Source organism: Parasteatoda tepidariorum, chromosome 4, assembly GCF_982258835.1.
Source record: "Parasteatoda tepidariorum strain Cologne lab strain chromosome 4, Ptep-v5.0, whole genome shotgun sequence".
NCBI lineage: Eukaryota > Metazoa > Arthropoda > Arachnida > Araneae > Theridiidae > Parasteatoda > Parasteatoda tepidariorum.
Genome location: NC_141758.1, coordinates 109,159,243 through 109,182,892, shown reverse-complemented (window position 1 = coordinate 109,182,892; position 23,650 = coordinate 109,159,243). Strand labels below are relative to the sequence as shown.

At 26.3% G+C, this 23,650-nt stretch overlaps 1 pseudogene across 1 annotated transcript in view; it reads right to left on the bottom strand.

Annotated features, from left to right (window-relative positions):
* Positions 1–23,650, bottom strand: part of LOC122273284 (nonsense-mediated mRNA decay factor SMG8-like) — a 27,435-nt pseudogene extending 3,785 nt beyond the window's left edge. Inside the window, exons 1-10 of the transcript XR_015433281.1 lie at positions 23,517–23,650; positions 22,432–22,529; positions 20,209–21,175; positions 18,938–19,025; positions 18,700–18,855; positions 17,080–17,226; positions 12,623–12,836; positions 11,171–11,293; positions 9,270–9,416; positions 7,272–7,418 (exon numbers count right to left, since the gene is read on the bottom strand). The product of XR_015433281.1 is annotated as a nonsense-mediated mRNA decay factor SMG8-like (transcript). The remainder of the gene's footprint in view (positions 1–7,271; positions 7,419–9,269; positions 9,417–11,170; positions 11,294–12,622; positions 12,837–17,079; positions 17,227–18,699; positions 18,856–18,937; positions 19,026–20,208; positions 21,176–22,431; positions 22,530–23,516) is intronic.

The window sequence follows — 23,650 nt, the reverse complement described above, 5'->3', positions numbered from 1 at the left end:
TATTTTAGAGAATAATAATTTTGATTCAGTAATTGTGAATAATGCTGACAAAAAGTCAAAATAAAAGAAGAAAATAATACTAAAATATAGAACTAAAATATAAAGTCAGGCAAGAATATGTAAAGCAGATAGGCATTATGATGCACAGCCAATAAAAATTAAGCAATATAATATTCATGTTTATATCTATCAATACTTTATAAAATAAAATAAATGCTGAGCAACAACATGCGTTGTTGAGAAATAAAGAGTATTTGCTAGAAGGAAAATTATAATATGAATAGTTGACACTGTGAAAGTAAGATTTTACTGAGAAAACTCATGATACTAAGCAATTCTGATTTGCCCGAAATGGATTTGCATACGGTAAAAATTGTATAAATTAACAAAGGAGCTTTTTAGTAAATTTATTAACAGTAACATGCAATTAACTTAATGTTTTTATATAGAATTTAATTACTTTATTTGGGTAACCATTGCTTTTTTTCTTATCAAATTTTGTCTATTTGTTTCTTGGATAACTAAACATCACTACATAATTTTTTAATTCTATTCATTTGATTAAAAATCGTATTTAAATAGATGATTTTAAGAACATTAGAATTCCAAGTAATTAGTTTATTTGTCTTAAAATAAAAATAATTTCTATTATCCAATAGACCAACAAAGCAGATATTTTCTTCTTTTATAATACCCAGATCCAAAAAATTAAAATTATCATGATTACGAAGCGAGGTTAATTCCTAGAGGTAAATAGTATTTAATAAAAAAGCATATATTTTCCATTTTAAAGATAATTATTAAATAGACTAAAATTAATTGGAATTTCCCAATAATCAAAATCGCAATTAAAGATTTTTTTCAAATCATAGTAATAATTCAAAAGGACATCTTTTAGTTTAGAAAGGGGAATGCTATTGAAAAGATCTTGGAAATCATAAATGGCAATAGAATTAAATTTATTATGTTTAATAAATTCCAAAATTGGTGGATTATTAGTGATAATCCAAGAACAACTTTCTCTAACAATATTGTTCATAATTTTATTTAAGTAGTTAAAGAAAAAGTTGCCAAGTTTAATTAGGCAAGTATTAGACCCACTTGTGACTGTTCTGAAATTTATAGTAATTTTACAAAATTTAGGACTGATATTAAAGTAAGGAAATTGTATATTGCTAATTTTAATTTTTAACCTCTTATACAAAGCTAAAAAAAGTTTTAATGATAATATTATTATTTAAATTACGAAGTTTAAAATTTTTACTATTTTTTAACTAACTCCGTATTTAAAAGTTCTACATAGAATTTCTTACAGAAGATTGCATAATTATTGTTTGCTCTGTCTATGGGGGTAATTACGAAATTTTTTCGTAGTTGCTTAGTTGGTATATATATATATATATATATATATATATTATTATTAACTAATTAAATATATTTATCCTAAAATGTTTTGATAAATTGTTATTGCCAAAATTAAGAAGAAATAATAATAAGAAACATAAGAAAATTCGAAAGAAAGTCTTCCATTCTAACTCATTTTAAAGAAAGCGAATGAAATAAAAACTATTTTCAACCACAATAGAAGACCCCAGGCTATTTAACCCCTCAACTATTCAAGGAAAGTGAAGAGGCTTTTCTCCTAACCCCCAAAAGATCCCCCCTACTAGAACTTATACCCGTATTGGTAAATGAAGGGAGGACAGATGGAAGGCGTGGTTTAGGCTCTTTTCGCAAATTTTTTCATCTTTCTTCTATAATAACACATTTCATAATTGAAGAAAATAATTGCGAATTTTTTCTTTCGGAAGCTTGAAATGAATAGTTCGATTACGTGAACTCAAAAATAAAGATTTACTGAATGAATTTTGATAAAAAACGTATTTCCAGAAGATAACTCTATTACCGATCTTTCACCTCCATTAATAATTTTAAATTTATAGTAAAACAAAAAGTGATTTCACAAAATCTTAGAATAAACTATGAAGTTTCAAATGCTGAAAGAATTTTTTCAAAATATCAAAATGCAAAAAAGTTATTAGTAAATGAAGCTCCCATAGAAAAAGCATTAGCTGCTGGCATTGAGAGGGTAGGTATTGCGTCCTCTTAACAGCCATACTTTGTTGAGATCATGAGTTGGTATAATTTTTTTCTTTCTTCAGTTACGACAAATTGCTTTTTCAATATGCTGATCAATTCAATATAGGAAGAAAATATTGAACAAATTTGATGAAATAGCTTTTCATTTAAAAGAAGAAAAAAAGGTTTTGCTTAATTTCTTCCGTTGTGATACATTGTTCCGGTCTCATAAGCTTTTGAAAAGAAAAGTTTTCTTTTTTGATAAAACCATTTAAAACAAAAATAAAATGTGAAATAATATTTTAAGTCCTTAATTGAAACTAACTAAACCATCCAAAAGTATCTTGGAGTATTTCATTTAACTATTACTTAATCATATTACTTTTATTCGATAAACTTTTCTAAATAGAATATTATCGAAAAGAATATTACTTTTCAATAAGCAATTCAAAAATATAATTTTTTGTTCTTCAAATTTGCTAACATAATAATAAATGAAAGAACTCAATATTGAAGAGTAATTTTGCCCCTGCTTGTGTGTATTATAAAAATATCATATTTTAGAATTGTTTAATTACTGCCATTTGTTTATTGTATACCTATAGATCATATTATTAGGTTCATCAAAATATCATATAAATCTTTCTTGTTTTTTTTCTTATTTGTTTGAAACAATAAAAATTTTAATGTAAAATTAAGGCAATATTTAAATTTTTATAATAAGTAATTAAAATTCCATATAAAATAGGGTAATTCCACTAATACTGATGTTATGTTTGTAGACTTGAAATGCATATAACTTAATTAAAAATCCTAAAATACTTTAAATATTTTTTTGTAAGGATAACTCTTGAGGTCTTATGCACTTGTGCTGAAACTTTTTAACTTCCGCGAATGTTTTAAAAAAATAAAAACTGTTTGTTATGGACGTAACAGACACAAATATCAAAAGTTTTTCATATATATTCAAAAGATAATATAATAACATTTTTGAAGACATTCAAGTTCTAAAGATTGTGACTCTCAATAATTAAGAAAAAGCACATATAAATTTGCTACTGGCTTAACATTTGGTGTTACTGACATAACACTGTCTGATTTTACATCATAAATTAGCTTTTACAAAATGGAAACCAATAAAAGATTACAAAAAGTATGACTAATAATTAAGAATAAATATTTAATGATTTTATGAACATATTTGAAAAGTAAGAGAGAATTTTATTAATAAATTTTGAGTAAAACCAATACTTTTTGTGCACTTTTTTTTTCAAAATATATGATTATATAAAGATTTATTAAGCAAAAAGTTAGTTTTTTAACCATGTTTGGGATTTAAGTAAGAAATAAATAATGCTCATATTCTGATTTTTACGTAAGAAATTTACAATGCAGCAGTGAACTTTGTTATAGACAAAAATTAGAAAATTTTTTTCTTTTGATCTGTGATAGGCTAGTACTTTTTTTTATTTGATTTTTTTTTTTCATTTTAAAAATGTTGTGCCACACCATCAGAAAAATATCTACACACTGAAGATCCAAGAAGTTTTTTCAATTCCATAAATAAATAGTCCTAAGGCAAATAATCCGAGATCATTGCCTATGAGTATATATTTTTGATACAGTGTATGCAACTGCTCTTTACACGATAATTTAGTCATTTGTTCAGAGTGCACATTTCACTTCATTTTGTCGTTGCATAAGAATGAAGTTCTTACTAGTTTACACCTGATTTTTGCATTCTCGAAAGTATAAAGATGTTGCTCTGTTTTTAAGTAACAATGTTCAAGAAATAGAAATTTTGATAAGATTTAAAAAACTTTAATGTTTTAGTGAATGCTAAATTAAATTTAGAACAGTTTAAAGCAGGATTTTGAAGAAAAAAACCCCAGCCCACATGGGTTTTTTCGAGGAAAAAAAACAAACAATTTTGTCAGGGGATAAGTGGGTTTCACGAAAAGACCTGACCGAAGATAAGTTCGTTTTTTCAAGAATATTCTACATTCATACTAAATATAAATATTAGATATACAGAATAAGGATTGATTGATTATTATCAAAGGAAGAAACAGTTAGGAGATTAACTATTTCAGTCATTTTTATGCCCTGTAAATGATTGCATAATGATACAATTACTAAAATGATTCATGAATAATAAGTTATGTGATTAGTTATGAATTAAATAAACACATAACTTGTTTTTAAGTTAAAGAATGGTATTTTTAGATGCATTTATGAAATGAAAAGCACATATTGTTTTGTTGCACATGGTACAAAAAATTATGAATATTTTTTTTTACTATACATTTTGCTTTTAAAATGAATGAAAAAAGATAATAAATTTAAACAGTTGTTTTTTAAGTATTCAAAGTACTTGATTTAAGATTTTAATGAACACAAAGGAATTATTTAAATTTAATTGATAATTATGCATGAATATCCTTTCTTATATATTTCTATATCTCTACAATATGCATTCACATTTAATAAATAATTAGATGCTTACTATTTAACTTAACCTTTCTTTTGTAATGAACAAAATGTTTAACAAATAAAATATTAACAACAAAAATATGATTCATAGATACGAAATAAAATGCATCTTCATTCAAATGCAAAATATAAATGTAATATCTCTTCATTTCTTCGTATTAAAATATTTAAACATAACAGAAACTATTTCTGCTTTTCAGTCCTTAAGCAATTTCACAGTTTGAACTGAACTAATCTAAAATGAGAAATACAATATGGATGAAAAATTAAAAGAAATGTTTTGGCTTTCAAATGATATTCTAAATTGTTTTAATTATTTATTATTTGTTAAATTTTTTAAAATGTATAACTTTTTGTCCTGATACTCTTGATTCTTCAAAACATGAATACAAATGAAGATTTTAAAATAATAGATTTGAAGAATCAAAAGATTTGGATTTTTGATACATCTTTTTATTTTAAGTAATGATGCTAGCAAAAACTGCAAAATTAAATTGTCCAAATTCAGGTTAGAGACCATCCACTAACTATATACATGGTTCATGGCCTTACCTATAGGATTTTTCTTTTCTAACTTTTTGAGAATTCCATCATTTTATGAAGAAAAAAAAACTTAAATAACAATTTCGCTTTCTCATTTTTTTTATTAATTTATTTATTTTGTGAATTTAGGAGCTTATGAGCTAATTTATAATTTTTAGTAAATGCAGTAACAAATCATTAGGGTGGAGTTTAATAGTTTCACTAATGTCAATTTTTCTTTTTCATATGATTTCAAAAAAGAACAATTCCAATCAACAATTCAATAATCATATTGTATAATTTTTAATTAAGGAGTAGATGCCTTATCCACAAAATTGTTCTTAGATACAAATGCTGAGTTGCATATTCACTTAATTTTTATTTTGAAATTATTTAAACCCTACTTTAAAATTATTTAATTAAAGAAATTTTCAACTAAATTATAAATTTTAATTAAATATTGGCATTAGAAGAGGTTAACTAATGGAAATTTGTATTTTTTTTATACAACAGTACCATTTAAATCTTCTAAAATATTGATGTCAAACTATTATGAATTGTTCATTGCTGCATTAATAAAATTTTATTGAAACTGTGAAAACTTTCTGTTCTAAACAAAACTGAAATTAAAAACAGTATATTTTATTGTATCTGTAATACAACAAACTAAAAAGTTAACAACAACAAACAGTTAAAAAACATTAAACTAACTGCGAAATTTAATTAAATTTAATTAAATATATAATAAAGATACATTTTATTGTGTCTGCAATATATGTCTCGTTTTAGTTTGTTGTTTATCCTTTTCAAAAGTAGTCTGATATGTGTATATATTGTACAAAAATGTATGCATTGTAGAAAATGTTTATATTGTATGTTGCACCATTATTGACCATTTTACTACAGAAGATAATAGTTTTTCAACGGGACACAGAAACTATGAACATTTTAAAAACTTGAAAGTTAAAGAAAAAATAAAGATTAAGATTATATAAACATTTTAAAAACAATTTATCAAGTTAGATATTTTTGGAAGATCTCAGCATTTTAATTAAGGATATTACAGTAAGGTGTGTAAAAGATATTTCTTAAATGGAATTTACTGCATTGCCAAAAAGTAAAATAACTGATGCTTTAAAAAAGATTCATTTATTTAAATCAGCTGATTCTTTTAACACATGAAATTAAGGTACTTTATTTATTTTTACTTAATATAATTGATAAGCATATTCTTAAGAATGTGATTTTTTTTAAAGTCCATCAAGAAGGTTTCATCAAGAGAAATAATTAAAGGGCAGCGATGTTTGTAAATTATTATTTGATATTCAAAAAAAAAATTATAATAATAAATAAAAAATTTAAATGTGGATAAAAGTAGTATAAAACTTTTAAAACAATTCACTGTTTAATGAACATGTTTCAATTATATCCATTTAGTTTTAAATTTATTTAAATTCAAGTATTTTTAAAACTTTATAAATATGTAGTTTGTGTTTATAAAAAAATAAAATTTTATTGAAATTCATGAGGTTGTTGAACCTGAATAAAATTTTGATTTTATTGAGTGATTATATAGTTGTAATTAAATAATAATCTTGAGTTTTAAATTTAGATAAATTCAAGTATTTTAAAATTTCAAGAATATGTCGTTTGTGTACATAAAAAATGAAATTTTATTGCAATTCATGAGATTGTTGAGCTTTAATAAAAATTATTTTGATTATATTCAGTAATTAGATACTTTTGTAATTAAATAATAATCTTAACTATTTTAGTTTGGAAAAATAAAGTATTTTAGCTACATATTTGTTTTTGAATAAAATTAAGTATTATTAATACATTTTATCATAGTTTAGATTAAAAAAAAGAAAAAAATCTGATTTAAATTTTGAAAAAAAAACTTATTTCAATTTTTAATTAATTTATCTTTTTTTAAAAATCATTAATTTCACCAACCCTAGTCACAACAGTTATATTTTTTTTCTAAATAATAATAATAATTGAAGGTTTTTAAGAAATTTTAAATTTCGATTTGTTGATAGATGTTCATAGTAGTAAACAGAGCTGAATATTGATGAAATAAAATAGATGAATAATAAGAAAGAACATAATTCTATAAGCAGCATTTTTATGTTATCCATAATCTCTAAAAAATAAATGCATTTAAAAAAAATCACCTCTAACAGTCTTTTTAGATTTCAGACCATACGATCTCCTCCCTTCCCACAATGCAGGCCAGCGTTCTTCTTGTTCCAATTTTACAGTCACATCCCAAGGAAGTAAGTAATTTGTTCCAGGTATGAATCCAGGCTGATCTTGCAAACCTGTTACAGATTTAATAGCAACAAACAGATTAGAATATTTATTAAAACAACATTTTACAATATAAAAATCTAATAGTCATTATACTATTCAAGAAAAGAAAACAAAAACTTAATCTTAACATGTAAATAAATCATTTACTTATAGAATTAGTAAGCTTTTATATAAAATTCAGCCAACATTTAGCATGACTCAATTAGTATGATTCTTTCTTTATAATGACCACTACATGAGTCCTGTTTGCTGGTCCCTAGACGCAATTTCATTTTAACGCCCTTAAGACGACATAAGAAAATTTTTATACCAAATTCTCTTTCTCCTTTAATTCTAATTTAAAGTGTAGAAAAATAAAGTTCAAAGAAACCTAGAGTAAGCCATGAATTTCAAATACTGAAAAGAAAATTTTAAAATATACAAATGAAAATAAATTATGAGATAATAACTTAGGAACTGAGAAATTCTCTTCTAATAATTTGTTTAATATTTCGAAGTATTTTTTTCAGCAACAGAAACCTTATGACTTACACTAGGTTTGCCTGAACTTACTTTTTCTTACTTTTAAATTAGTAATGAAGGAGATTTTGCAATGAAAATTTTCTACCACAGTATGACTTTCCCTTAAGAACGTCTGAACTGAATCCTGCTTTCAAACAAGGCGATAAAAATTTTGGTTGATTTTGGATTAATTCCAAGAAAAACACTCCAAAAATAGGTGCTAAGATAATTAGGAGATTTTAAAACTAAAATTTTTTTCATTTGTCAATCAATAATTAAAATCCCGCAGAAAACTATTCAAACTACTCAGGTGTTAACAATAAAACTGGAAATGTAAGCAAACGAAAGAATTTTGCGAGAAGCATCTGTAGATCATTTGATGCCGCCTGTAGAGGAAATATTATTTATTTCTTCATTGTGGTTAAATTCCTTTCTATACCATTCATAAGATTCACTTTACCTTTCCTTTTTAAGAGTTAAGAGTTTTACAGATTTTTACAAGAAACTGCAACTGTAAATTTTCTTTACAAACAACTCAGAAACTGAAAAATAAATAGGTTAACTGAACAGCATAAGTTTAAGTACAGAATCAAAATAGTCATAATAAATATATAAATAAATAAACTTTAAGGGTGAACCTAGATTCTTTCATTATTGAACCAATAGAATGCAATGCATATGTTGACAATGCAAACAATACTGACAATAGAAAACAAATTTTTCCACACATGGTTTTAAACTACTGTTTTACTCTTCGTTTACAGGGTTGCCATTCAAATCTGAAAAATAATTCCCTGTACATATTATACACAATATACTGATAGGAAACACACAATTGATGAGCTCTTGAGAAACCTATATTAGTCTAGCTATACTAGTTTTAATTGCTGGAAAAGCATTAAGAAATAACATACTTAAAACAGATAATGCTATAGTAAATGAAATAGTTTAGTACGGCTGAAATATCATCCTTAAATATCATAAAAATTGCACCTTGAATATCCCAAAGACGAAAATAAGAAATAAAATTCCCTGTATTTTCCAGTTTGCTGGGAAAAACTCAGAATTCCCTGCATTATCCCAGTTATTTTAAGTGATTTTTAATTTCCCTGTTCTACTTGTGGAGTAGCAACCCTGTTTTTGATCGGAAGGAAAAAGTTATCTTTCCTAAGATAATAAAAAGGAGCGTAAATGTGCATGAATAATAAAGAAGTCAAGATAAAATAGATACGGATCTAATAAAAATTAAAAGTTATGGTTGTATTTTTAAGAGCTGAATATTTCTTCTCTTTTGTTGCCCTGAAATGATTAAATGAAGACAAATTTCATAACTATACAGAGACAGTAAGAACTCTCACCAATGTTATGGGAGTAGAGATTAGAGGATCCCACACACACTAGGGACCAAGAGGAAAACATTGGAAGTAATCCTGGTCTACTTTCTGAATGCAACATACCAGGCAGATATTCTGTAGTGGAAGGCTGTCTCGTAAGATTTCCTTTATCTAAAGTTTAAAAAAAAAGTCATTCATAGAAAACTACACAAAACTAATTTTAGTTTCGATTGTCTTAAAATATTATAGATTAATATTATCATATTAGCATGAGAGTGGGAAAATAAAAAAAAGTCTGAAAGTATCTATCAAGTCAAATCAAGAAAAAATAAATGAAAAAGAGTGTGAAACTATTTTTTACTGAAAGAAAAAAATTAAATTATACTTATTATTTTTTGCTATATGTGTGTATTGACAACACAATGAACTTAAGATTAGTTAAAAAAATTAAAAACTGTTAAGATTTACATACATAAATCACGATTAAAGAAAATAAAATAATAATAAAGTAAATCAACAAAATAATGTAGAAATATTAAGAAAAATAGACACTTAACGTAGCTTTTTCTTTTATTATTTTTAGTTCAAAATATCTCCAAAAATTGGAAGAATCTCATGTGTGATTAATAGAATTAGAAAAAAAATGGTTTTTAAACATAAATGTTTTTTATTCTATTATTTTGATTAGAGAGGAAATGTCTTTATTTTCATTTTTATTTCATAAAAAAATTTATTCTACTTTCAACAAGAAATAAGCACTCGAAGAATATTTTTAATCACTTTCCAAAAACAAACAAAAAATAATAATCATAATTAGGAATCCTGCAATACTAAATATAGTTTTTCCTGTCGTTTAAAGTTCTTAATTTATAAACATAAAATCAATGAAATTCAAAAAAAAATTTTTCACAGACTTTACATAATCATGATAAAATAACTAGCTTCTGATAAATATTGCAGAGAAAATTGGGAAAATCATGAATTTTTTTGCAATTTTGTATTCAATACGATACGACAAAGAAATTTTTTTTTTTAAAAAAAGATAGAAAAATAAGAACTTTTTACAAACCTCGAATAAAAAAAAGCATCTTTAAGAGCTTTTAAAAAACGTAAATCAAAAGTAAGCACCTTTAAGCACTTTTTAAAAAAGCTATGCACCCTGTATTCATTTCATAAATGAATAAGTACAATAAGTGCCAGATAAATACCAAAGTAATTAACCTCGTCAAAAATTTCATTATTTTCGCAAAAGTTCAAAATTCACATACCATAGAACCCTAATCACCCAAATACCATAATAAAAAAAGGATTATTGTTTCGAAATTTTTTATCATCCCTAACAGAGATATGTACTAATTTTTTTTGTCTCCTAATTTATTTGGCAGGCAATATAAGCAGTTTTGAATGGATCAAAAGCAAATAAAATTAAATGAAATAAGAAGTTTGTATCTTATTTCGGAGTTTTCTTTATCTGTTTATTTTGATATTACACTAAAAGAAATATATAAAAAATAAAAGATTCAATTCCTACTTTATTTTATTTTAGTAAGTAAAATTTTATTTTAGTTATTTTTTATTAAATAATATTTTATTAAGAATTTTTTCTCCCATATAAAACTAAAACTAATTAATTAAATTTATGAATTAATATTTTAAAAAACTGTATTAACATCAAGTGTCATTCACTAAAAGTTTTAAAAAATGTATTTGAACTTGAATGGGTAAATAAAAAGTATTTTATTAACGATTGAAAATTTGAACAAGATATATAGGGAGAGTGGAAATAAATAGTAGGAATTGAAAAATGCATGTAAAAATAAATTTTTATCCAATCAAAGAGGAAAACTATAGAAAAAAATTTTCAGATTTGCCACCATTGGGCGTCTACTTTAACTCATAAAGTGTACGACAAAGAAAACAGCAACCTTTGCTAATGCTGCTTTCTTCCTGGATGACAATTTCCTCCCTTTCTTCTTGACTCTGAGAAGACTTATCTTCTGCGGTCAGTTGTTCCATCTCATTGGTCAAAGAATTTTCCTCAGAGTTTCCTGTTTCAAAAGACAAAAATGTGATCACCTAAATTATGTTTCACATTATTAACTACGGTCAATAGCAAACACTTGGTTGTAGCAAGCTTTTTTAGTAGTCCCATCTGAACTCTTATATAACTGATTTATTTTATCTATTTATGGTAAGCAGCTGTAAGATTTTATTTTACATTTTATAACTTTCATTGAACAGCCAACCTAATTTTTTGGGTTTTCGACTACTAATGTTCAACTCCTTCGCCTTGTAATTTTGATCCTAATTCAGAAGACAAGGGAACTGCTGGACCAAGTATTGGGAGAAATTTGCCTCCTTGGAAGACTTTTATATGGAACTAACCCACATTTGCGTTACATGGAGAGGAAAAATCATGAAAACCATCCACAGCTAGCTTAACGGCAAGGGGACTCTAACCCAAGATCTGTCTACCAATGATGATATTTTACATCAGCACTGTGGCCTCTGCAAGCCGGATGCGGAATTTGTAACGATCAATCATCGCTGGGATTCGAACCTGGTTCACTTCCTTCAAAGACAAACGCTCTATCCCCTGACCTATCACGACTCTAACTGTAAGAATTATAGTATGTTTATAGTGGTTTATTATTTCATTTCTTCAGTTTTTTTTTTCAATTTATTATTTCTCCAACTTTAAATTTTATAGCAGCTTACTTGTTTTTAATTATCAGGACATTTTTGTTTAAATAGTTTGAGTGGAAACAAATTTTAATTTAACAATCTATTATTGATTTAATAAATTTAATTCAGAGTGATTTTGTCAACCACTACATAATACAAATATATATATATATATATATATATATATATATATATATATATATATATATATATAGGCATTTTAACTTTTACTTCAGCTCAGTAAGTTTGTTTTCTGTTTTTTCTTTTTACTCATTTTCATTTGCAAACATTTTAGTAAATGAATAGTTTCATTGTTCCTTCCTTGGTGGCCTTTCTCCTATGGATGGTCACCACATTATTCAGTGCAAAGGTCTTCATGGAACTTTGATAACTGAGAGCTATTCATTGGCAAGAAGCCTAATGAGGTAATGATTTTCTGTTTATCTGATTTTACATTTGCTTTATTTCATTTTTATACTATAAACTCTAGGTCATTGAAAAAAAAGTTCTTGAAATGCAAAACAAAAAGAGTAACACAAATACAAAAGCAGAAAACATAGGATGATTAAAGAAAAAAAGATACTCATAAATTTTTTTTTAGATTATTTTAAAATGAAAGATAATGAAATAATGAAATAATTCACCATAACATAAAATATACAATGTGATGGGCAATTGCAATACAGTCATACCTTCAGAGAGTTCAGATTTAGCAACAGGTATGTTGGAGTTTGTGACTTCCCTTGACTTCTCAGATGGAACATCATTATCAGGGGGTGGAGAGGAGGAGGAAGATGGAGCCGGACGAGCCACATCTGAACTGGCTTGAAAAATTGGAAACTCTACCCTGTCTAAATCAGGACAACACTGATTTCTCTGTAGAACGTAGAAGTCCTAATTTGCTGCCTAAAATGACAATTAATAAATGAAGAATTTGAACATCAAACACATTACTATCAGACTGATATTTTATAACCGTCGGTGAACAGCCGACCCATTTTTTGGGGTTCTATGACTACTAATGTTAAACTCCATAGCCTTGTAATTTTGAACCCAATCCAGCAAACTCCTGGATGAAGTATTGGGAGAAATTTGTCTTCATGGTGAGCTTTTTTATGGAATTAACACGCACTTGCGTTAGACGGAAAGGAAAACACAAGCAACACCCTTTTGCTGTCCCAAAACATGGTACACATGATTTTCTGGGCTGACATTGTTTGTTTAAACTTCACTTTCTAGGATGAAGTTGAATCCTGCTGTTCCATTCATTGATGCTTTGATTCAGGTGTACTGTAGGTCGCCCAGGTTTTACCGCCTGTAATGATTAGGCTAAAAAAATCATCACCTTATACGTGGTAAAGCCCAAGGAAGGTTAAGACCTCTCCCATACATTTGGTTTTGTTCACCTTTAGCAACATTTTCGGAACCCAGCGTGAGTGCAGTTTTCGGTAATTTAATCTTTCAGTTACTAATACATAAAGAGCACTTTGACAAACTTGAGAAAAGTCGTCAGATAACGACTTAGTCCTAAAACACACTTATTTTTGCTCACTTTTTGGTCAACATTCTGCACCAAATTGTCAGTAGTGACTGAAGGTCGCCCACCTTGTTCGTCATCCTGCACATTTGTATGACCATCTTCAAATGCTCGAACCCACTTCCTAATCCATCACTCATAATGTTTTCTCAATCAGTGTGCATAGCCAAATTTCTCAACAAAAAATAAGCACTTTTCAAGCAAACAAAAAATATTTTTAAGCACTTTAAAAAAATTTCATAATTAGACAGGGTGGCAAGTTTCTGACAATTGCCGAAAACCAAAAATTTTGGCTATAATAAATATGAAGTATTTTTAAATTAACATACATGTGAAATTACAAGTGCTCCATCAATATTATGTTCTTGAATTATTTTAACATAAAACTCTTTTTGTTTTCAAAATTACTGTCAAAAACCAAGATTTTAGAGTAGAAAATATTTGATAATTATAAATAAAAATGTGTATTATAATATACATAAAAATATAAATGTGTATTACATTATACAGGGGTCTGTCCAGACATTTTGTGAAAGGTCTGTTTTTCCAAAATTGCGAAAAAAATATTCATTATTTGTGAATATAAAATAAGCGTTAAGTCACATTCTTTTAACCAGGGTCCTGCTTTTGTGAATTTGTACAAATAGGGTCCTGTTATTGCAAAAATTGATAAAAACCTTTTCAAGAAGTTATTCAATTGTAAAGAGATACAAGATTCTGCTCAACAATTGCTTCTACTAAATTAAAGATTCAACATACAAATATTTGGTATTTAGCCTATACTGTTCAACACAGAATATTCATTTCGGAGGAATGATAGAAACAAAATCACTCACATTTGTAATAGTTTCAATTGACATATTTTAAATAACACAACTTAGTAATGTATCACTTTTAATGTATTATGCATTAAGTAAATTTAAACAATTCTTAAATTTATAATATTTTATTTAAAAAATTGCCAGAAATTAATTTTTATTTACATAATATTCTATTAGTTAATTTTATGAATAAATATAAATTGATCAATGATTTATTTAAAAAAAAAATTATGATTTAACATTAATAAGAATGTGCACAAGATGTTTGCAAAAGTACAAATATTTTCTTAGAATACTACATTTGGAATTTAAACTTAGGGAAACTTGTTTGTCTCGAACCATCTTTCTTTCGCCCCCAACCCCCTCGGAAGTGTTTATTCGATTAACAAAACAATAATGAAGATAAACAAATTTGTGAAGGGTCTGATTAAAAGATCAATCACTTAACAATCATCTTATTCTTTTTATACGTAAAATCAGTTTTCATTTACTTCCATTTTAATTCCTCTTTTTCCCAAAGCAAGCCATTACAAAAAAGTGATTTTGAAGCTTTCAGAACTACAAGTTCAGTTTTCAGTTTTGTATGAATAAGAACGAAATTTGAAAATGTTCTTTCATTGATGCTCAGCTGTATGGACTAGAATGTTGACCTACTAATTTATTATAACGTAATAAAATAACATGTAATTAAGAAATTTATTCTAATAACTGTACTAAATATTGCTGCTAACTTAATTAAACCATTGAATTGATTGAGTGAAAAAATTATTAAATCATTTAAAAAAAAAATTATATTTTTTGTAAATTATAATTACTTTTCTTATCAGGGAATATATTATATTTAGGATTTGTAGTAAATAATCAAGTACATATAAGCAGAAAAATTCATAGTCCCTCAGAACAAAGTTTTTTTTCTCTTTTCTTTTTTTGGATCGAAATTTCCCCCAAAATGTTAACATTTTTCATTCATTTTCCTTTAGTACAAAAATTTTTTTTAAAAAAATATGTTTGGAAAGTAAGCTTATATAAGAATAAAAATTTTTTTGATTTTTCACAATTCTTGAATAAACGAGCATATGTTAAAAATTGTTAGAAATCAAAATATGTTGAAATAGTAATAATTTATTAAATTAAATTACTCCTAAACTTAAGGAATTCAAACTAATAAATACACAACTTGACATTTTACGTTTTTTAACAAGGTAAAAAATTTTTAAACTGACACATTTTTTAACAATAAAAAAATTTTTTAGGAATTTTTTTAAACAGAAATTTTTCCTTTGGCTGCCTGAATTTTTCTCAAAACCTCGTTCCCATGATTAGACATATACTGCTAACCTGCATATAAGTAATAATAGCAAACATTACATATCAAAAAATATTTTTTTTATTAGTTGAGATCAGACAATTATTAGCAACCACTTAAGTTTTACTTAATCTAAAAAATCTGCCTGAATTGTGACATAAATTAATTAAAATCAATATTTAGATTAATAATAATTATAACAACTTACAGTCATTACTTATAATATATTAAAAGTACCATGCTTTTAGAAAAACCAATTAATAGTTTAATGGTTTTGGTGATATTTTTATAAAAGTGATATATTAATACAAATTATAATTATAGTTTCGCCCAGTGGCTGAGCGGTAGTGCTTTGCACTGTCGTGCCACAGGTCCCTGGTTCGATCCATGAGCCGGGCAAGGTTGACTCAGCCTTTCATCCCTTCAGTGGGTCGATAAAATGAGTACCAAGCATGCTTGGGAGCTAAACACTGGGGACTCCTCGTTGGGCTGACCACCCAACCGGAACATCTGTCCTTGCACCTCAGAGCCCAAAGGTCAAGAAAACTGAGATAAGCACAGTAGGTCTTGGCCCTCTATGGGCTGTCGGGCCACTGAGTTTAGTTTGTAGTATAATTATAGTTTATAATGCAAGTATTGTTCATGATTTAATGTCTAATAAAATGATCTCAATGTTAATAAAATGAAACTTGTCCCAAGTTTTTGACATTTTTTATCAGATTTTGAGAATTTTAATTAAGATAATTAAGATATGCGTACTGTAATTAAGATATGCGTACTAAAAAAAAATATTTCCTTCTTACTATTGTTGAAAGTTCTTCATAAATACATTCATACAATGCACAATAATGTCTTAAAACTTTACATGATCATGATAAAATAACTAAGTTCTGACAAAGAACTCTTTTTATGATTATATTAGGCACCATAAAAACAATTTATACACAATTTTAAAGATATTCATTATTAAGTGGCTCATTCTATTTTTAAATTAATAAGTAATTTATTTAATTATGTAAATGAATAATTCAAAATTATAATTAATTTTTAACTATTATTTTAAAAGATTATCGAGTGTACTTTTTAGATTTAAATGAAAGTTATTTATAAAAGCATATTCAACAAAACATTAACAAGATTATTATTAATCATACTGAATTTATAAAGATATGTAAAGAATTAAGCAAACTAAGAAAACTCTAATAAATTCACATTACGTTAATGTAATTTAGGGAATGAAGCCAAAAAGAATGTTTATTAGTATAAAAGTGAGTTTATTTTTTCAGATTATTATTTCTATCAGATTATTTAGATCGACAAAAGATTGTTTTTTCAGATTATTATTTATATCAGGTTATTATTTCAGTTTTCTTTAGACTAGAAAATTATGAAAACATTTTTAATCCCTAGTATTTTCAAGCATCACTTTAAGGATCCTTTAAATTAAATAAAAGCTTTCTCTAGTCCTTAAGTTAAAAGACTGACCTTAATATCGAATGGGTCCTCTCTGGAGGCTTGCTTTCTTCCACATTCACATGTAGACACTATTTTCACTTGACTGCAATGAGACATCACGGGAAGAGACTTATCCTCAACATTATCATCCTCCTCATCTTGATCACTTCTATGAATCTGAATAGGAGTAAATCCATTATTACTATTATAAGATAGAATAAATGATCTCAGTTTTATAGTAGCAGGGTTGCCACTCAAATCTGTAAAAAAAATTCCCTGTACATATTATACACAGTATTATAAGGAGAAACACACAATCACTGCTAATCTTGTGTAAGCTATATTGGGATAACTGTACTAGTTTTAATTGAGTGCTGGAAAAAATTAGAGAAAGAAGGAACAGCTCAACATACTTAAAACAAATAATGCTGAAATAAATGAAATAGTTTAGTATAGCTGAAATATCCTAAAATATCCCATAGATCGCACTTGGAGTGGTCACCAATTTTTACAAAAGATGAATATAAATACCTATGCTACTTTCTTATGTTTGAAAATCTAATTAGAATTTAAAAGATTTTAAATTTTTAGTGATCAGGAATCACCCCTTCTCTTGGATCATTTCTGGGGTAATTCCTGATCATTTCTGGGGTAATTACTGATCACCAGTTTTTATAGCAAAGGGGCTGTTTAAAATAATTATACAATGGTAATTAACAAAGAAGACATCAAGATCAAACAAATAAACCAAAAAGGTATATTTAAGCAGCTAATAAAACGATTTATTTAAAAATATGAACTGTTATTTAAGAAAAGATATTTAACTATTTATTAGCTGTTTTTTATACTATTTATAAAAAGTAATGACAATGATCAGGAATTACCCCAGTGATCAATAATTACCCCATCTGTAGGGGGCAACATTTGATATAGTTTCCTATAATCAATTATAATGTTTACAATAAAAGTGAAACAATTAAACAAAAGCTTACACTATTTTTATATCAAAGAAAAAGAAAGTAACTCAAAATATTTATTATTAAGAGAAGTGTTGCAGAAATGTGCACTTTTTGAAACCTGTCTTTGAAATGGAAAATACAGAAAGCAGTTTAAAAGATACTTATTTTGTTAGATTAAACAAAAAAACTAATATTAAGTAAATGTAGTTACACTTTAGTAAAGTGTACAAGCATTCTTGTCCATGTATCAAATTTAAAAATAATTCCGGTTTCTTAATTTTTTTTAATAAAACTTAGGTGATCATTATTTACCCCAGAAACAGAGTGATCGTTAATTACCCTGGGTCACCCTAATTGGCGAAAGAATGAAAGTAAATATCGCGCAAACAGGATTTAAAAAAAAACTTCCAAGTTTTACCAGGTCAAAAGTTTTTGATTCACAAAAGGGCGCAAACCAATGCTCTTGATTTATGCGGAATACCGCTATATTCATGCTAAAATTGCATGCCTCACTTCTAGTTTTTAAACCCGGAAGAATAATATGAAAAAACCAGAATTCGGGAGTGCCCTTGGAATAAAATCACCCATGCATTTGTCGAGTGCATATTTCCATAACATTAACATACACAATACTAAAATGCAGTGATATTTTGAATAAAATGAAGTAACAACAAATGAAAAAGAAACTCACTGGATTCATGCAATGATTTCCAGTAAGGCTGAGAACTTCGCACATTTGATGTCCGTTTTTCCAGAGCCTTTCGCAGTCTTCCATCAGCTTCTGAGCGAATCTCGGCACAGCCGGACCCCTTGCGTGGATGTTAAATATGTGTAAAGCGCGAGCAAGCTAAAAGTAAATTACAAATAGAATCAGAGAAAAATTCCATTTATAGTTATGCAATTTTGGAATTATTAGAATCATTTTTAACCCTAGTTTCATGATAATCCTCAGTGTAGTGAGTGGGTAGGTTTTCTTGGTATGCAGCAGACGCTAAGGGCAAGACTTTATTGCACCTTCTGAAATGATAAAAAAGATAAGAAAAAAACATTTTAAAAAAAGGAATCGAATACAGGATGTCTAATGAAAGACTGAATGATTTCAAAATTAAAAAACTTTTAACAAAATTAAAAAGGCGACAGACGAATGAAACAAACTGTAAAAAAGCTGTAAAAACATATTCAGAATTTTTTTGAATCTAGTTGGAAAGACACAGCCTCACAAGCTATCATTGACCAGTTCCAGCATTTTTCTCTGTGTCTAGTTTTAATTTTTTCTATCTAAAATTTCAGAGCGTATTTGATAGGTCTAAATGCTTCATTCTGGAAATTATTGGTAATAGTAGATGGAATACTTGATAAAAAGTGATAATTGGTTTTTTAAAAAAATCATTGATAGCGGCTTCTCATTCTTTAAAGCAACTTTATCATTCTAAAAACGTTTAAATAAAACTTTTTTAATTTTAAATGAAAGAGAAAAGAATAAAAAAGACAGCAATAAGCACTCAGAGAAGAAGAATTTTAAGACTGTTTTTGTTAATAAAAATGTATTAAGAATGTCATTTGTAGAAATTGCAACATAGTTTAGATACAGAGGATGACTGACTGATATTAAAAATCTTTGAAATGAAAGGCGACAGACGAATGAAACAAACGGTGAAAAAGCTGTAAAAATATATTTGAATTTTGTTTCATCCGACACATTATTATAATAATTTGTTACGTATTATTAATACATGTTATGTACTACAGTAATGTAAGCAAACATTACTATTATGAACCAAATAAAACAATCTTAAAAATTAACAATTTTATTTTTACTATTTTGTTTATTTGCCCATCTGCTACCTCTAACGGAGGAAGAAAATAGCATTTCTCAAAATGAATGATTTTATTCTTCTGTGTTGTGTCCTTTCATGTTAACCAATAATCAGCTTGTTAAATACAACAACAAAGGACTCACAGGACCAAACATGCATTTCATGTAAAATGATATTTCGCATCGCATTAATGACTTTCGACTGTACTAACAACCCTAAAACCTTGTTCTTTCTTTATTAATTCATTAAACACTTAATGTTATGCTGGTAGCAAGCTATGGATGTTTTTTATGCTTTTCACTCATAATAAACAGATTTGCCATTAAATCCTCCCTTAGAGGTTCAATAACAAAGGAGGATATAATTAGAGTGAATTATATTACCCTTCAGAGAATTTCACATCAGTATCCAAAGTAGTTTTCATCGCTTGATAGAAGGGTCGACTTTTGCCCTCTTTCAGATCTCCATTCATAGCGTTGGTCAGCTTACAAATTACTTCAAACCAGTGATGGGCATCATTCATGAAAATTTTATTCATGACTAAATTTATTCAGAATAAATTTATTCTGAATGATTATTCATATGAAAATTTAGTCATTATTCATCATTCATTATGCAAATGTATAAAAATTTTTGAATAATGATTGATGAATAAACTCATTAGTCATGACTAATTTTTCTGAATAAAATTTGAATAACCAGCAAAAAATGCAATAGATATGTCTTTGTCTATAACGAGATGCAAAACATCGTTTGCTCTTAAACGTCTTATTTTAGGAATTAAACTATAAAACTAAGACAAGTATGACTATTTATTTTTATGTTATTTTAACTTACTCCAGCGTAACATACTTAGTTGTGCTAAAAAGTAGGTTTATAACAGTTTAGTTACTTAAGTTCATTTTGAAACTTTGTTCTAAAATCTATAAAACGCAATTTTTTATAGTTTTTGAAAGCAAAAGATAATATTATTTTAAATTTTTAAATAAAATTTTAATTTAAAAAATTAAACCCTTTTTTGCCATGTAACCATTTCTCAAAAGTATGCATTATGTTAGATAAAAGTAAATTTTCTCAAACATTTTATAAATATACTTGAAAAGGATTAACGTTTTATTTGTAGTTGTCATAATTGTAGTCAATTAGAGTATTCCGTGCCCATTTTTGTTGACCAGTGAAATTATTCAGTTATTCTCGACTAATGAATAAAGGATACTGAATAACGAAGAATGAATGATTTATTCTTTATTCAAAATATTTCTGACTAATGAATAAATCTTTATTCATCATTCATTATTCTGAATGACAAATGCCCATCTCTGCTTCAAACCAAGTCTGGACAGGAGCCAGCTAAAAGTATATACATTAATTCCTTATTATACTTATTAATTGCCTTTTTTTTTTGCTTGAATTTTACTATATCTTGATAGTTAGCAAGTATGATCTTTTTTTTTAAAAAAAAAATTGAATTAATTTAAATCATATTTTGTAGAATTTAAATCAGATTATTATTATTTATTTTTACAATTATATCAATTAAAGCATATGCAAAAATGCATTAATAATACTTAATATTATTTAAAAACAATATAGCTAAAACAGTTAATAACTAGTTAACATTATTATTTAATAAAATCATAGTTATTTTTGTTCAAGCTATATCAATTAATATTATATTTTCAATGAAATCAGACTATGTAAGAATAACTTATATAAGAATATATTAATATATATTCTTATAGACTTATATAAAAATATATTAATTAAATATATATTTTTCAAAAATATTTTAGGCTTAATTAAATAATTTAAAAATAAAAAAATCAATTGGTTTAAGTTAGGGATGTTTTTTAAAATTAAATATCACAATTTATATAAATTAATGATTTTTTTTGAAAAATCAAGTGATTTAAAGTGATATCTTAATCATGATTTAAATCAAGTGAATTTTTCCTTCATCTTCAAATAAAAAAAAATACAAAATGATACAATGATTTTCCTGATCAGAAGCAAAAGCATTTAAACTTTTTTTAAAAATTGAAACAAAAAATAAAATAACTTTGAGTATGATAATATTTAAAAATCAAAAAAGAAATATATAAACAAGAACTTAGGTAAAAGCTGTAAGATTTTTTTCCAGGGTATTATATAATATAATATCTAAATGTAATATAATATCTAAATGTAGGAAAATACAACTTATAAGTAACTAATTTTGAATAGAAATTTTACAGTACACAGATCTGGCCTGAAATTACTTAATTATTTAATCTAGTTGATAAATATTCATTTTATGCATATTAAATATTTATGTTACAATACAAATTTGATAACATTATGTTACAATACAAATGGTGAAATACAAATTTTACAGCATCTTATCTGCTGTAACATATTTTACAGATATGACTTAATATTCTATTAAATTAAGTTAATTGATAAATATGCATTTTACAGTGCTGACACCACATGTTAAAAATTCATATTGTAGGCACATGAACTCATTCTTTATCAATTGATAAATTTAAAGTTTCGTTTCAGTAGTTATTATAAATTTTGAAACACACAAGAAAGAGAATTATTGGCTTAGGTTATTTTTTAATTACCATTAGATCAGCTGATAGCTTCTTGTTTTTAACTACCAATGTCCATCAATTCTTTTATGTTTGCAATCTTCAGCTTCTAAAAAATTTTCAAGGATGTTCTAGATAAGAAAGAAATTTTTTTTTTAATTAAGTGCACGAATAAGCATAGTTATCAACATGAAAAGAAAAACAATCTGAGGATTTTACAAAAATGCAAATTTCACACCAACTCTCAAACCATATAGATATTTTTTCATGAGCTTCAAACTTTGATAATTAAGTTCACTTTAAAACCAATTTACAGAATGTATCAATTTAACTAGGGAACAATTTTTTTTAATTTGAACTAATTATCTCGAAAAAAAAATTTTAGTGATAAAATTAAAAACTTTGTATAATTTGGGTGTCTTAAAAGTCAAGCAAATATTTGTAAATAACGCTCTTTTTTAAGGTGGGTGCCCTTTTTTTAGGGGCTCTTTCCAGTTTATAATGCCCTGCTCTTTTTAAGGTCTAGAATGAGCACCACAGACTTTGTATCTTAATATAAAAGTTACAAAACAATGAAATAAAGATAATATTCCAATTAAAAATAGCAATTGGAATTCTGAGAAGTAATGTTTAAAAACATTAGCACATTTCACATAAACAAAGCTAAGTCCTATTACACAATACACACAAATTTATCAAGAACATAAATAAACTGGTTTCTTGAATGTTAAGCACTGTTTTAAACTAGCAAATGAATTATTTCAGTTTTTTTAACTCTTACTAATGAGTAAATTTCTTGTTTACTTCGTTACAGAACTATATAAGATATATTTACTACACCAAATAGGTTTACGCCATTTACAATATCCTACACAATTCAATAATTTTTCTCCAAATAAAACTTCAAAATAAAAGAGAGCTTTTATAATAAATTTTAAACTAAAACTAGCTCAATAATAACAAGTGAACTATCGACCTAAATAAAGTGAAAATTGAAATACTATTTTCTGCAGATAATTTCGGTTCTGGACGTAATATTTATATAAAAATTACTATAACAAAATACTATAACATGCACTAATCAACATGCAGAGCAAGTAAAAAAAAAGGTTGTGCACCCCGAAATTTGTAGTTTCAAAGAACTTTTTTTATTTTAGTCGAATTTTTTTAATTTAAAAATTCTCTTTTCGTAATTATATCAACAATTCAAATGCTAATAAAATAAAAATTGTTTACATTTGATCAATTTCGA